Genomic DNA, 14,127 nt, shown 5'->3' on the forward strand with positions numbered 1-14,127 from the left:
ATGAATGGCACTGCATTTTTTCTTATTTTTAATTTCAGGTATGATGCACCTTCCTCTCCCATTTTTAAACCTTTACTTATGATTTCTTTTTCATACCTTGCAGCATCTTATAAAATATAAAATAAAAAAATGTAATGAAACATTCAGAGGTTTCTTCTCCTTGTGGGTTTTAGGAGATGCAACATTGTGCTGAATTTCAAGCCTGCATTTTATTACTTCCAAGAAGGTGCAAAGAATAACAATAAACACCTACCTACACTTAGAAGCTGACAAAGAGAACATGCTCAAAGGTTCTCTCACCTCAATTTCAAATCACAACTGGAGGCCTCCAAGGCAGGAATCAGGACATTATGATGTGTTGTCATTCTTTTTTGTATATGGAGGTTCCACAATCATTAATTTAAATATTTTGTGCTCATAAATTCTTGATTCGTTATTGAAGTAGACCAAAAGCTGTTGTATTCTAACCAGAATGATTTGCTGCTGCCACCACAACCCCCACTAGCCATGCTCACTATTTTATTTTCTTTTAAGGAAAAACACGGTTTACTGTCTGTGCTTGTCTGGCCCTCTGTGGTGATTTCACAGCATATTTTCCCACCTGTTTTGTTCCACTCCCTTTTTCCTGCCCATCAAGATCTTCATTACAACATTCCTTCTCTTAGTCGTATGCATTTCTGCTGGCTTACATGAGCTGCTAATGTCCACCAGGAAACTAAATGAGATGCCATCAGAAAACTCTGGTTCTGAGCAGCTCTACCCTTCTTCCTCGATTGCTTGGGGTGGGTTTTTAGGACGAGTACTCCCGTGCAGACAAAACAGACCCTGACAGGGAGTACCTGTGTATGATATTGGAAGTACCACTAGGGCATCCTCCACAGGAGAGATGGGTCTGAAAATGAAGGACTCTGGGAATACAGCCCTTCCCTCTGAAAAGGAGAGGTTCTGGATGTTTGAAGAGTGATGCTCTGAGAGACTTCTGGATTCAGAAGTGGAAAGGGCAAATGGTTAATCTTTTTTGAAGTAAGGAAAGACATTTCCATGTGTACATTACGTGAGGAGGAAATAATAGCTGGTGACATACCATAGCAGGCCTTGTAACGATGGTGAGTTATTAATTGGCTTAGGTCTGGAATGAAACAATCTCTAAGATTCCTTCCAACACAAACCATTCTATGGTTCTATCTTCTTGTCATCCCAAAGGTAATCTCAGTGTTCAAAAACAAATGAGTCTGTAAGACTGTAACATTTGAGTGCCCCTACAAAATACTTGGGCAGATAATGAAAGTTTAAATATCAGGTGTGTGCTTTTATTGATGTATATGAAATGCTGTTCACAGAAGACAAGTCCATTGGAAATTTATGAGTCAATCGTGAACTACGTTGCATTCAAAATAAATCAAGGTTCAAATGCAATGGATTTAAATATGTGACTGCTAAAACACATAGAATTCCACTGAAAATCCAAGTCTAAACAGAAGACAATGCTTCTCGGAGTGTTTATGTAGATTAAGAAAAAAAAATCTATTTCAAAAGCAAGCAGAAAATGAATCTGAAAACGGAGAGGAGTGAGTGAAAGTATGTGAAAATACAAAACACAGATGAACGTCTAAAAACGGACTGGCATGTTGGAAATGTGCAGATCTGAGAGTCAACTCGGAAGACTTGGGGTCAGAGAGCAGAAGGAATGGTGCAGCGGACACACAGTGCTGCATGAAATGGAAGTAACAGAAATGTGGAGCACCACATCATAGTCACAAAGGTTAGCAACATCCAGAAACGGCACCAGGATAAATATTAGTTGATATTTAGTGCACATAATGTTTTAATATCTATAGAGATATTTGAACAGGTAAAACTATTCAAGCTTACCACAGTCATTGCCTAAAAACCAGCCCCATTTTACAGATTACTCGTGAATGTACAAGACGTGTGCATGCATTAAAGCAGATAAAATATTTACAATTCTAAATTGCAGATACAATGTCCCACTACTGCCTGCTTTCAAACCATGCCTGAATCTTAAATTGATCGTGTAGATATTGAGACTGGGAACTATCTGACTTCCAGGGCTACCAGCATTAAGTCAGAAGATGTAATGGAAGGATACAGAGATTCACTTCATAAAACCCAGCAGTTTCCTGGGGAATACAAGATTAAAGTGAATCCTCCACTATGAGCACCAATGAAATATCCCTCTTGCACTAAGGCAGATAGGCCAGCAAGACTCTGAGACTAAAAAACATACAAAAGGTCCATGCCAAAACCAGGAAAAGGCATTCATGGGAGAGCTGGAATTGCATCTAAGTCCTTAATCAAGAATATGTCTAAATGACGGCACCTGATTGTATATACATTTATATATGCAATTTAGGCTGTGCTAAATATTTCAGATGATGGATGTAAATACAGCTCTACTTTATTGTTCTGTGTATTACACGCTCTTAAATCTTATTGCTTGTCTGCACTGAGTCTATAAATTTCCTTTGTGTGCAGTGCACTTTCCAGAGGACACCATGTCTCAGACACTCAGTTGTGGTAAAGCCAGCCCTTTCTCTCAAAAGGCTCTTGGTAGCACACCTTCCCTCATCAGAGGAAAGCACCCTCAGCATCCCCATCTCCCCCCAAGACCATACAGCCATCATTATCCTTTAGGATAATTTAACCAGGCCAAGCTTTTTAAAGCTCTTGGATTACTCACAAGCCCAGGCTGAGCCATACACTACAGCACTTGTTGGCATCACTATGCAAAAATCCAGCAGCAGTATCGTACCCTGATGTAACTGAAACCAGAAACCACAAATATAAGCTTATTTTATGATAAAAACATGGATAAATAGTGAACTCATTTACATAAAGCCTTGGGAATAAATGGGTCCAAGAGGATAGTCAGTAACTGATATGAACAAATCCAAAATTTTAGGAAATCATGATGTGCAACAAAGAGGACATTTCAGCTACACTTCCATCAGCAAAGTTATGCCTGAGTTGGACTAAACCTTTATTCAATCTGGAAAGGCAATGTTCAGTCTCCAGAAAACAATCTTATGACTATGGAAATAGAGCAATGGAGGTACAGCAATGAAGAGAAACTCAGATTCAGGGGTGGATATGCCAACTGCTGGCACCTGAAACAGACTGTTGCCAGGCATAATCATACAGAGAAGCAACTTGAGGAAGGTGATGAATGCAGTATAACTAAGGGTTTCATTTAAGCCACATCATCAGTTATGTTCTTTTCTAAATACTTTATTGGAGTGTTAATCAAAACAAATTCTCTGAACATTGTATTTCCAGACAGGGATTCTTCCTCAAATCTGTGCTAGTTCCAAGCAAGGCAGTGATGGATAATGAATTGAATGATACACATGAAGGACTGGTTAGTCCATGACCACTGAAAGTTCATGTAGTCATTTTTTATTGTATGTAAAATATGAAAGTAGTTGCAAAATGTACTCTTCTTAATTGTATAAAAATGCATTAATATCTTTGCCAGTCTTCATATATTACCTGAAAATACCAAGATTAAATTGCCTACTGGGAATTTTCTTTGGATTGGGAATAAAAGAATATTTTACAAATTTAAATTAGTACCTTATTGTAATCTATGTACTTCAGGTTACCTTGTATGAATCTTTATCTTCAGATTAGATAAGATTTGCCTCTGTCTGAATTTTTCTGGTGCAGTCCACAGAGAAATGGAAAGATTCGGGAAATATCTGTTACCATTTAGTGTTGCTTGTACTCTGAAACCACCTTAAGGCTTGAATATATGAATATTTGCTCTGAAGTCGACATTAAATGTTCCTATTGAAAGTCAAAATGTAGTGCACTGAAATATTAGCAGAGCGCTGTCTAAAACCCACCGCATTTCTAATTTCAAAGGGATTTTCTCTCTCAGGCAGGCACTGAGCTCCTGAAGCGATGATAATTTGGCCCCACCAGGGCAGTGGGGAGAGCAGAGGGTGGAGGTAGGTAGGGGTGCAGTATTTTGGGGAGTCACTAGATGGTGGTAATGCTGACACCCAGATACCACTGTCAGCTCTGCTTAGCCAAATGCTGAGTGAAAATCTTCATCCCCTGCTATGGGACCTCTCCTTTCAGAAGCAGTGTATATTGTTAGTAAAACCTTCCTATTGTAACTTTTCCAACTATAAATTATTTCTTAGCTGTAGTTATTACCTCGGGTTAAATCTAAGTTTTGAAATATTAGTCTAGACACCCCCAGCCTTTCTTCTGGAGCTCCAGCAGACAGGGAGATGCCAACTGTTCCCCTTCCAGTCTTTGTATCGTTGGGGATACCAAATTCTTCTAATTCCATGGTTTAACCCCAGCCGGGAAATAAGCCACACACAGGAGCTCTCTTACTCCCCTTGGTGCCATAAGGGAGAGTATAGGAAGAGTAAACATGAGAAAACTTGTGGACTGAGATAAAGACAATTTAACAAGGAAAGCAAAAGCCACATGCACAAGTAAAGCAAAACGAGGAATTCATTCACCACTTCCCAAGGACAGGCAGGTGTGCAGCCATCCTTAGGAAAGCGGGGCTCCATCACAGGTAACAGTGACTTGGAAGACAAACGCTTCCCAGCATTCCCCCTCTTCCCTCTCCTCCCAACTTTCTATGCTGAGCATGACTGCCCACAGTCAGGAATGTCCCTTTGATCAGGTGGGGTCAGCTGTCCTGGACTTGTCAGGGTGGCACAAGAGGCAGAAAAGGCCTTTACTTTTTGTTGTCACAAACCCTGCTTAGCAATACCAAAATCACCTCTGTACAGCCACTACTGTTTCCAGCACAAGTCGGAAACCTAGCCCCACACTGGCTGAAAAGAATTAACTCTATCCCAGCCAAACCCTGTACAGACTCTAATCCAAAGGGTCTCCTGGTTTCCAATCACTTGTGAGTCGAGACTGATGCGGGTCCAGAAAACAGAGATGGACACAGCCGTGCATGTGGGAGCTGCATGGTCCCTTCCAGACGAGGCACCACAGGTTGCCAAAGGCCACCAGTTTAACCCCTGAGCAGAGGGTGACAGAGGAGAAGGAGGTGTCGTCTTTAGTCAGCGAGGTGATGGAGAGCTGCAGCAATACGAGAAACTCCAGCAGGAGCTCTGGAGCTGGTGCCTGCCTGCTGCCCCAGCAGTACGGGGGCTTGGGGAGATCCTCTCTGTGGTATCTGCATGGCTGTGGGGCACATCCCTTGGCTTCGACGAGCTTCACCTTGTGCACAGGTCCCATTACTCCAACAAGAAGGTACAAACGTCTGCCCCTGCCCTGCACTTTGCTGTGGGGACTCATTCTGTCATTGTTCAACGGCACCAAAAACTCTTGGGTTTGAAGCTGATGGTGTCTTTGTTGTTTCTGTTGGTCAGGACTGTCCTTCTGGACTGCTACAGAGAATGAAAAGAAAGGAATGTAATGTATTGATCTTTTTAAACTTATTTATGATCTCTTTCAGCATGCTATAATAAAAGTTCTGCATCAGAAGACCGTACTTTGCTTTTCATTCCTTTCACAACTCAAAGAACTTGCTGCACCCTTTGCAATGAAGGCAGTGATCAGTCTTCCTGCTCCTGCTACAGCAGTCCCAAAGTAATTGGTTGGTGTAATCCTCCATCAACAGGCAGAGTATGAAATATGCTATGAGGAAACAATGTGTCTGGAAATGTATTTATAAATATGCTAAGTACATCCTCAGAATTTTTTTTCTGGTTTTCAGCATTGTTTCAATAGCAGTAGTCTCCTTCATTGTTTCTTCAGAAATGCACATGTTTACCTTGAATAACTCATTATGAACTTCTGCACAAAGACCTTCAGGAGCTTAAAAGGAAAAAAAAAAATCTGTTATTCAAAATAGCCTCATCTCAGTATACAGTTTTCCTGTAGCCAGTCTGGGTGCAGTGTGAGTGTTTTGCAGGTGCATTCTTGCTGACCTTGGATGTAGCAAATAGGTGTAAATGACATTCAGGCCCCTCTGCTGCTGTCATTATGGGTTCTTTGTTATACTGCAGGAGTCACATTAGCATTACACTGAGAGTACAGTACTGCAGGTGAAAGAGAAAACTGAACCTCATGGATATTACAGTATAACAGCTTTGGCTCAGGCTCCTGAGGCAGTGAGCCAAGCGCTAACAAAATGTAAGTCAAATTAAATACAAAAAACTCCTCCTACATTAGCATTGTGGATTTGACTTGCACTCCTTAAGAAAAAGTCTTCTAAGTTAAGTTTGCTTCTGTCTGAGTTTGGAATTAAAGCAATACAGGCAACTTAAACTTCCATAAAATAGACAGTTGCTTGCTTGGTTTTGTGTTGTGTTTTATTTTAATTCTGCTTTAGACGGTTTGTAAACAGCATATACTAGATTTTGGGTTTAAACCTTTATTTGTTTAATCATAATTTTTTTTTTCAGCCAGGAAAAATTAAGGGTCTGATCTATGATTTTTGTAATCAAATTTAATAAACTTTAAAGCAGGAGGTGACAAGTCAGGAATACACATGAAAAAAAAAATAAATTGCCAAATGCATGAAAAGAATATATGCTGGAATATGGTTTCCAAAATAACCTTTTCACAGTGTTGTTCAGCAAGAATTGCATTAATCCATTGTAAGTTCACATTTTTGCAGCAAGAAATATAATTTTCTAGTTGATAGAGTCTTGCTTAACCATATAATTAATTGGTAAACTTTAAAAATGAGCTGATGTTTTAAAAACCAGGGAATGCAAATTGCTAAGTGTCTACAAATACCCCTAAAAAGAATGGAAGGACTAAGATGAGCAAAGAACAGAGTGTCAGGCTTGTTGCAAAACTGACCTGTACATCTGATCTGCCATTCCTTTTTAACCACAGTTGCATGCATACAGTACAAGTAACCTGGACAGCAAGCTTTGACTTGGAATATTAAAAAAAAAAAGAGGCTGATAAAAAGTCCCTCCTCTTCTCCAAAAGACAGAACTAAGAAAATATGAAAAGCTACATAATAGTCTATTCTGGTGGTGGGGAAGGGGCAGGACAAAAAGTCATACTTCATCCACAGGCATGGCAGAACTGAAACAGGATGCAATCCGATGATAATTCTAAATGTGTTTTATTTAAAAAATTTCTTCGTTCCTTTTTTAATTAATTACCAAATCTTGTGAACCGTTGTATTTCAGAGAAACGAGTCAGACAAGATGTTTGCTTATAATTAAAGTGATGAAGAAACATGGAAATAATGTCCCAATTCAATAAAACTTAATAAAAATGAAAATAGAATACATGTGCTGACAACAAATAATGTGAAAATGCTTGAAATACGTCAGGCAGAAGTCAAAAAGGACACTGAAAAACCTGCAGCCTACTGATAGCCTGAATGGCCCTGCACAGAGTGAAATGTCTACATATCAATCTCTCCCGTGGAAATTGATGTATATGAAACCTACAGGAAATGATCTTAGCTTAAATTGAAATTGTGACATCCATAGGAAGACAAAAGTGCCCATGGGGCTTCTTTTGTTTATTTCTTATTAATTGAATTCTAAGTAGAAATTAAAATGGTTGGCATTTATAAAAAAAAAAAAAGAAAAAGAAAAAGGATTGACATGAAGAGAGAGAAATTTAAAACTAAAACCAATTTTTAATTGATATTGAGTAATATCATTCCTCTCAACAGTGAGTTTATCTTCAAACTAGTGAAATATTTCTGTTTCAATATTTTTACTGTTTAAAATTTTGATTTTCTGACTGTTACAAACTCTCAGAGGTGACAGAAAAAAAAATAGTTCTTTCTAATAAAACCTCTGTTTCTCCAATTGATCTTTGATCTCCCTCTCTCTGTTTTTTTTTTTTTTTTTTTTTTTTTTTTTTTATTGGGAGCAAGCAGCAGACAATAAAATGAAAGCCAATAAACAGGTCAGCTTCTCTCCAGCACTGTGGGCATTCCTGCTTTTGTCTAAAGAAACCCTAAACCTCTAGTCACATGGCAAATATCCTGGCAAAAAATAATGATGACAAGTTATAAAAAAAGATTGAAGTGCTAAGAGAGTTTGAAAAACAGTGTTAGTACTTGCAATGAAAAAATTCAGATTGGTAACTGTAAAATGAAAAGGCAGCAAGTCTTTTTCATGTAACTTGCACAGTGAGAGGCAGAACCAGGCACCTGAGCTTGAAGCCATCCTGGGGCTACCTTGGGCTCATTGCCCATGGCCACATTCTCATGCAGGGGAGAATCCATAGCAACCCATGGGGTTTTGTTCATTTTTGTAAATGCCAGCCATTTAACCTCCAGGTGAATCAGAACACCCCTGCAGCCCAAATACGCACTGAAGGGGAAGTTGCACTGACATTTCATAATAATTGACAAAAGCCCCAGTCTCCAGGGATGTGGTGGAGTTCTTAGGTGAGCTCCTGTTTCCAGCTGGCGGAGGGGCTGACATGTCCTAGGGCATGTCTTAGATGCCTTCCTGTGTTTGGTGTCCCTGTGCCACAGTGGCTGCTGTCCTTGCTCATGCTGATTAGTGTGTGAGACAAGTCCATCCGCAGCACGCTGAATCACCACATTAATCAGTGGTTTGCTGCTTCTTGTCTCCTCCCTGCAGGGAGGCAGGAAACACACTTGGTATCCTTGAAACTGGGCTCCAAGATGTGAACAGGATGCTGAGCTACTCATGCTCTGAGCACCCCCATGCCTACATCTCCTGAGAGCATCAGCTGCGTACGAAAATCCCTTTGCACCCACGTGCCCACAGTGGGTGAGCTCTGATGTCTCACTGATGTCATTGCTCTGGAGCCAGATGAGATGCACTGTTTGGCTGAAGGAAGCCTCTTGGTTGCCAGCTGATTTGCAGGTAGCACTGGCCTACAAAGCCCCAAACGAGGCTTCTCTGTGTTCACGTCCTCTTCTCTCCCTCTATGAGTCAAGGGCAATGAAAACGTTTAGGGCACACACTTAAGGAGAGCTTCTGGTCTTGAGCAGGCTATTTTATTCTTTTACACAGGGATACTTTAATCATTTATCCAAAACAAGGGAAGGGACAGACATTTCCCAAACTGAAATAGAGGCAACATTTAGAGTACAGTATACACAGATTCCTGCTCTGAATAGGTCAAGCAGGATGCAAGCTCACTCCTAAAAGCACAGATTTCAGGGAGCTGTTGAGCAGTTGGGTTCAAGGTCCCTCTCAGACACCAAGTGAGAGCTGCACGGGGGAGACTGGAGAGAAATATGTGTATTTGCACCAGTAGAGTGACATCAGTGTGGAATGTCTCATTCTTCTTATGTCCTGCACAGAGGGTTCACCAACCAATAATCCCATCTTTAATTAAAGGAGGACCTTTGAGCAGCTTTATCTACAAGCTTTGGGCTGGCCCAGGAGGCTGTTCATGTCTCCAGGCTTTCTCCCCACGCAGCAGTTGCTCTTGTAGGTACATCATGCCAAGCATAATCAGTTAAACTAACCATGAGGTCTTCTGAGTGACAATCAGGCTCTTTCCACACTTTCTTTCAGCAGCAACCGCAGTGTGAACAATCCTGCCAAGAGGAGGTGGGTGAGCTGCACGACTTCAAGTTGCTGCTGATAAATTATTAATTCTCCAAGAGGCTTCTGAGAGTTGAAGAGTTGGAGAGGAGATGTAGCCTCCAAGCATCTAGGGATCATTTAAGAAAGACTTTTTCCTGACAGGGACAGTGGGAGACACAAGATTATATGCAAAGTGCTGACCTGGGGGCAAGTTGAGCATGTCTTGCCTTCCTGGAGGGCTCTGAATTTGCCAGAGTTGTGTGCGACCATAGTAAAAAAAAATTGGTTCTTACAGACTTTGGCCAGGAATGCTACTAAACCAATCCTGATATAATTCCCTCAACAGACTACAGCGTAATTGTTTGTTTCCCCCTTAACAGTACATGAGACATCCCCCAGGTGAACTGAGACATCCACCAGAAGCTGCTCCTGTGCAAGCTGTCCATCAAGGCAGGCTGGCCCTCCTGGCCCAGGTTCAACAGCCTCCAGTCCTGTATTTTTTGGCACTACAAGACAATAAGGTTTAGCAAAATAAGGCTGATGGCAGCAGCTCTGGTAATCCTGCCCTAACCTGTGCTGAAATGACACCGTGTGAAAATGCCAGCCCTTGCAGGCACAGGCTAGAGCTATAGAGGTTTAATGCTCAGTGAACACTAGACTGTAGGAATTCAAACTAAAAATGGCTGGAAAATCCCCATTATCCTCATAACTGAGAAGCAGAAGGGTCTTTGCTCATCATTTCCCACCTCAGCACCCCCAGCCTCAAGTTTTCTAAAGCCCTCATTAAGATTTCTTTTGAACAGCATGATTGGTCTGATGAATTAGAGAATTCATATTTCCAAATGAAGATTTCAGGGCAACTAGGCGACGCTAGGAATTCAATTTGGTACATTGTTTGTACCAGATCCTAGATATTCCCACAAATTCATCAGAAATTCAGGTCAAGGCCCCTGCAGGAGGTAGGGTTTTCTGTTGCATGGGAGGTCACCTTCATGTGTTGATGCACCATTTAAAGTTCACTCAGAAGAGCACAGTAACCTGTGTAATTCAAAGAGAAACAACAGAGCTAAGGCAGAAAATCCAGATTTGCCACTAATGTAAATGATGAACTCTTCACTGGAGCACTCTAAAACAAAGGCAGCTTTAAAATTCCAGATCACAAAGCCACACCCAGCATTAGTTTTCATCCTCTAAACAATGAGCCACTGTCACCCTCTCATCATACCCAAAGGAGGTGAGAGGAAAGGGGAGTTCTGGTTGCAGAGCAGTGCTTACATTTGTTTGTATATCCCTAATCTGGAGACAGATGGTACGTTGCTATACATCACCATATTCAATTCTTTACCTTTCAAGGTCCCCACAAAATAGAAATGTCTTCTTCCTGGTTTGTACAGATGCTGAACTAAACAGCAAGTATAAGGCTTTTTTAATTTAATCTAGAGGAGGCAGCTACTAAAGGAAATATTCAAAATGCATTTGGAGTACAAACTAGTAGTACAGGATAAGGTTGTTATGCGTAAATATTATTTCTCTTAGAATATCCATGGCTTATAGCTGAATCAACATTCCACTTATAACGACTGGTTTGACCAGGCCAAGTCAAGTGGTTCATTGACCTGTGGCTCAAGAACCGAGCATCAATAAAAACAAGAGCAGCAGCAAGTGGGTGAGGGAATTCATGGTCTAGGTCTGTTCTGTCACTCACTCTGATGGCGGAATCACCCCTACAGAGGTGTTTTCTGACTATCAGGACGAGTTTAAAGTCTTGCACACCTACAGACCAGCTGAAGGTTTGTTTGCAGCAGAGGTAAGAGAAAGGTGTGGTTTTAACCCAGCTGAAAAATAACAGTAGATCTTCACTGCAGCCTCAGGTATGCATTATGGGCTGCTGGTAAAGTGCAGCATCCCAGCTCAGTCTCTCCTGCCATGCCCTTCCCCAGGTGTCAGCTACGTTAATAAAGCACACCTGAGCACAGAGGCACATCCTGCCTTCAGGCATGCCCTTACACACCAGTGTGCAGCTACGTGCCATCACCTGGCCAGCAGAACAGGGCAGCTGGCAAATCAGCAGCTCCTTTAATGTACCTGTTGGCTGAGCACTAGCTCTCTGACCCTCGCAGGATGGGTCAGCTGGAGAGTTTCCTGCATTGCACCAGCAGGTGCCCAGGCGAGCCCAAGAAATGTCAGCTCTGCGGAGCGACCTGGCAGGACAAAATCATTCAGTTCTGGCACAGGAAGCATTTGGGATGAAGGCCTAACTGATGCTCTTTGTGCAAAGCTGAGCAGAGTCTAATGTCTTTATAAATCCTCTGCATGATCTGATAAAAGGTAGACTGTCAGTTCAGCACAGGAAAGATTCATCCGTGTGCAGGAGTATTCTACGAGGTCGTGTGCCTTTGTGCCAGAATATGGCTTCAGTGAGGCTCAGAGCCTTTTCCAAGCACTCTGCCCAGAGAGGAATTCCTCTCTAAATGGAAAACAGCTCTCCAGTAAGTAAAACCTCCTAGAAATAGCTTGCATGACTGATGTGTCACATGGTACATCATGTACTGTATTTCCCCCCCAGGTAATCTGCTTGAACAAAGACTTGCTTTTGTTCTCAACTTCTTTTGCCTCCTTGTATCTCTCATTCTTCAGCAGTGCCCTCCATGCTGGGAGATGCTGTGATGTTTATCTTGATTGTGCAATGTTGTCAAAGAAATTTATAGTCCGATATTTTGGTTTTTTGGTAGCCTGCTCCTCCCCTATCTGCTTTAGCAAAGAATTTACTCTGGTCAAGGTCATGTGAATTTCAGCAGTGGGGATACCTGACTGACAGGATACCACAGTGTGCCCCAGAAATGTATTGCCTTTCAAAATACGTGACAACAAGGTATTAAACTCATACTCAGACTGCAGCTTTTTAATTCCAGGTTTGGCTGCATTTGCACGCTATACAGACAGAAATTTGGTAGTTGCTTCAGAAAGCAAAAAAAAAAAAAAAGACAAAAATTGATAAGTTAGAATAAAAGCATGAATCCGTATCAATCACTCACAAAGGTTTATACACAGATAGGTGTGTGGGAAAACTGGAAGAACTCAATCAAAACTGATGTGGAGAAGAAATGACTGGCTATATTGACAATGAGGGATAATAACTAGAGAGATACATGGCAGGAAGACTCACAAAAGGGAGCCTCAGAACTAGTGACATAATTTGAATGAGAAATGTCTCAGGAAAACTTAAATGTCATTGCTGTTCAGGTTGTCAACAGTAATGCTGTCATTTAGGTAAATGCTACATTATTTCATTACAAGCCTTTAATTACTGTTCTTGCATTTTAAATATGTTTTGTTAAGCTCAACGTTAAGGTGACCCACTATTATTTATTAAAGGCAAAATGGCAGCATAATAGCAGGCTAGACCAAAAAAACCTCAGTATTATGATGCATTCATGGAGCCCACCCTGGACAGCCACACTCAGTGCTTCAGTAACACGTCAGGTCTGTTGTTTGGTTTGCCTGTTCCTGTTTGTCACATCTCCCCACAAGTACGAGGTCCAGCTTCCCTCCTAGCATCAAGGGCATGATAGTGTATTTCTAAAGACAGTGGAAAACTGAATAAAAAAGCAGTGGCCGTTAGTTCCAGGATGGACTCACGGAAGGGCCCTAGCCCTCCAGAACTTAGATTTGGTGGAAGGATTGCAGTCAGTGTGTTTTTCAAATGGAGCCTTCACACGTCGGCAAGTACTCCTTAAGGAGAGGTTGCATCCCGTAGCTTTTCAGCCCAGGCTTCCTTAAGGACATTAATTCATCAGTCTACTTCATAACTGACAGCTGAACTGTGAACTTTGAGGGGTTTTTTGCACTGTCTGTGAGATTGTGCTTCCAAACCCTCAGACAATGCAGTGGAAAAAAACTGGAAAATGCAGTTATACCTTAGTCCCATCACATGACTCGTCTGTTCTTGACCCCAAGTTCACATTCAACTTAACTAAGAAAATGAAACAGATATATAACAAGGGAAATGGGCCTGGGGGAGGGGAGTGATAATGGCCACATGCTGCAATACAGAGAAGAACTGGAGCAAAGTATTAACACGTGAAAATCACAATTCAAGGCAGGAATAAATCAAATGGGCTGCAAAGACTGCAGTGTATCCAAGATACTTTCTGTGAGGTGGAGAAAAGAGGCCATCCAGGGATTTGTAGAAGGGACAGGTTTCAGTCCTGGAAAAAAACAAAAACATTCTATAGAACAAGTAACAAATATCACCCTCTGATCTAGTTTTCTTACTTTGCCATATTTTTTTCTTGACCTGCTGCAATTTTACAATGAGCTCTGCAACTTTGTGGCTGGTCTGTTGCTTGAAACAAAGTGACTCATCAAATGATGCACTTTTACTGCTGTTTGCACTACTGTAACAGCCTTATCTACAGTACAATAGTTCACTGCACTACCTGAATAAATAAAAGGAGCTACCAAGTCAAAGATATAAGATTTAAGTCAAAGCTACCAAAGACAGAAGGATATTTTCACTTTAGGGGTCCATAAGAGAACTTGCATACTGTACTAAGTCCTTGATAGACTTGCTGTGTGTTTTCCATCCAAAGTACAAAGGATTCAATCCTTGCTGGATTTACGTATGTGC

Source organism: Chamaea fasciata, unplaced genomic scaffold (assembly GCF_029207755.1).
Source record: "Chamaea fasciata isolate MVZ Bird 193981 ecotype frontalis unplaced genomic scaffold, bChaFas1.0.hap1 SCAF_6, whole genome shotgun sequence".
Taxonomy (NCBI): Eukaryota; Metazoa; Chordata; class Aves; order Passeriformes; family Sylviidae; genus Chamaea; species Chamaea fasciata.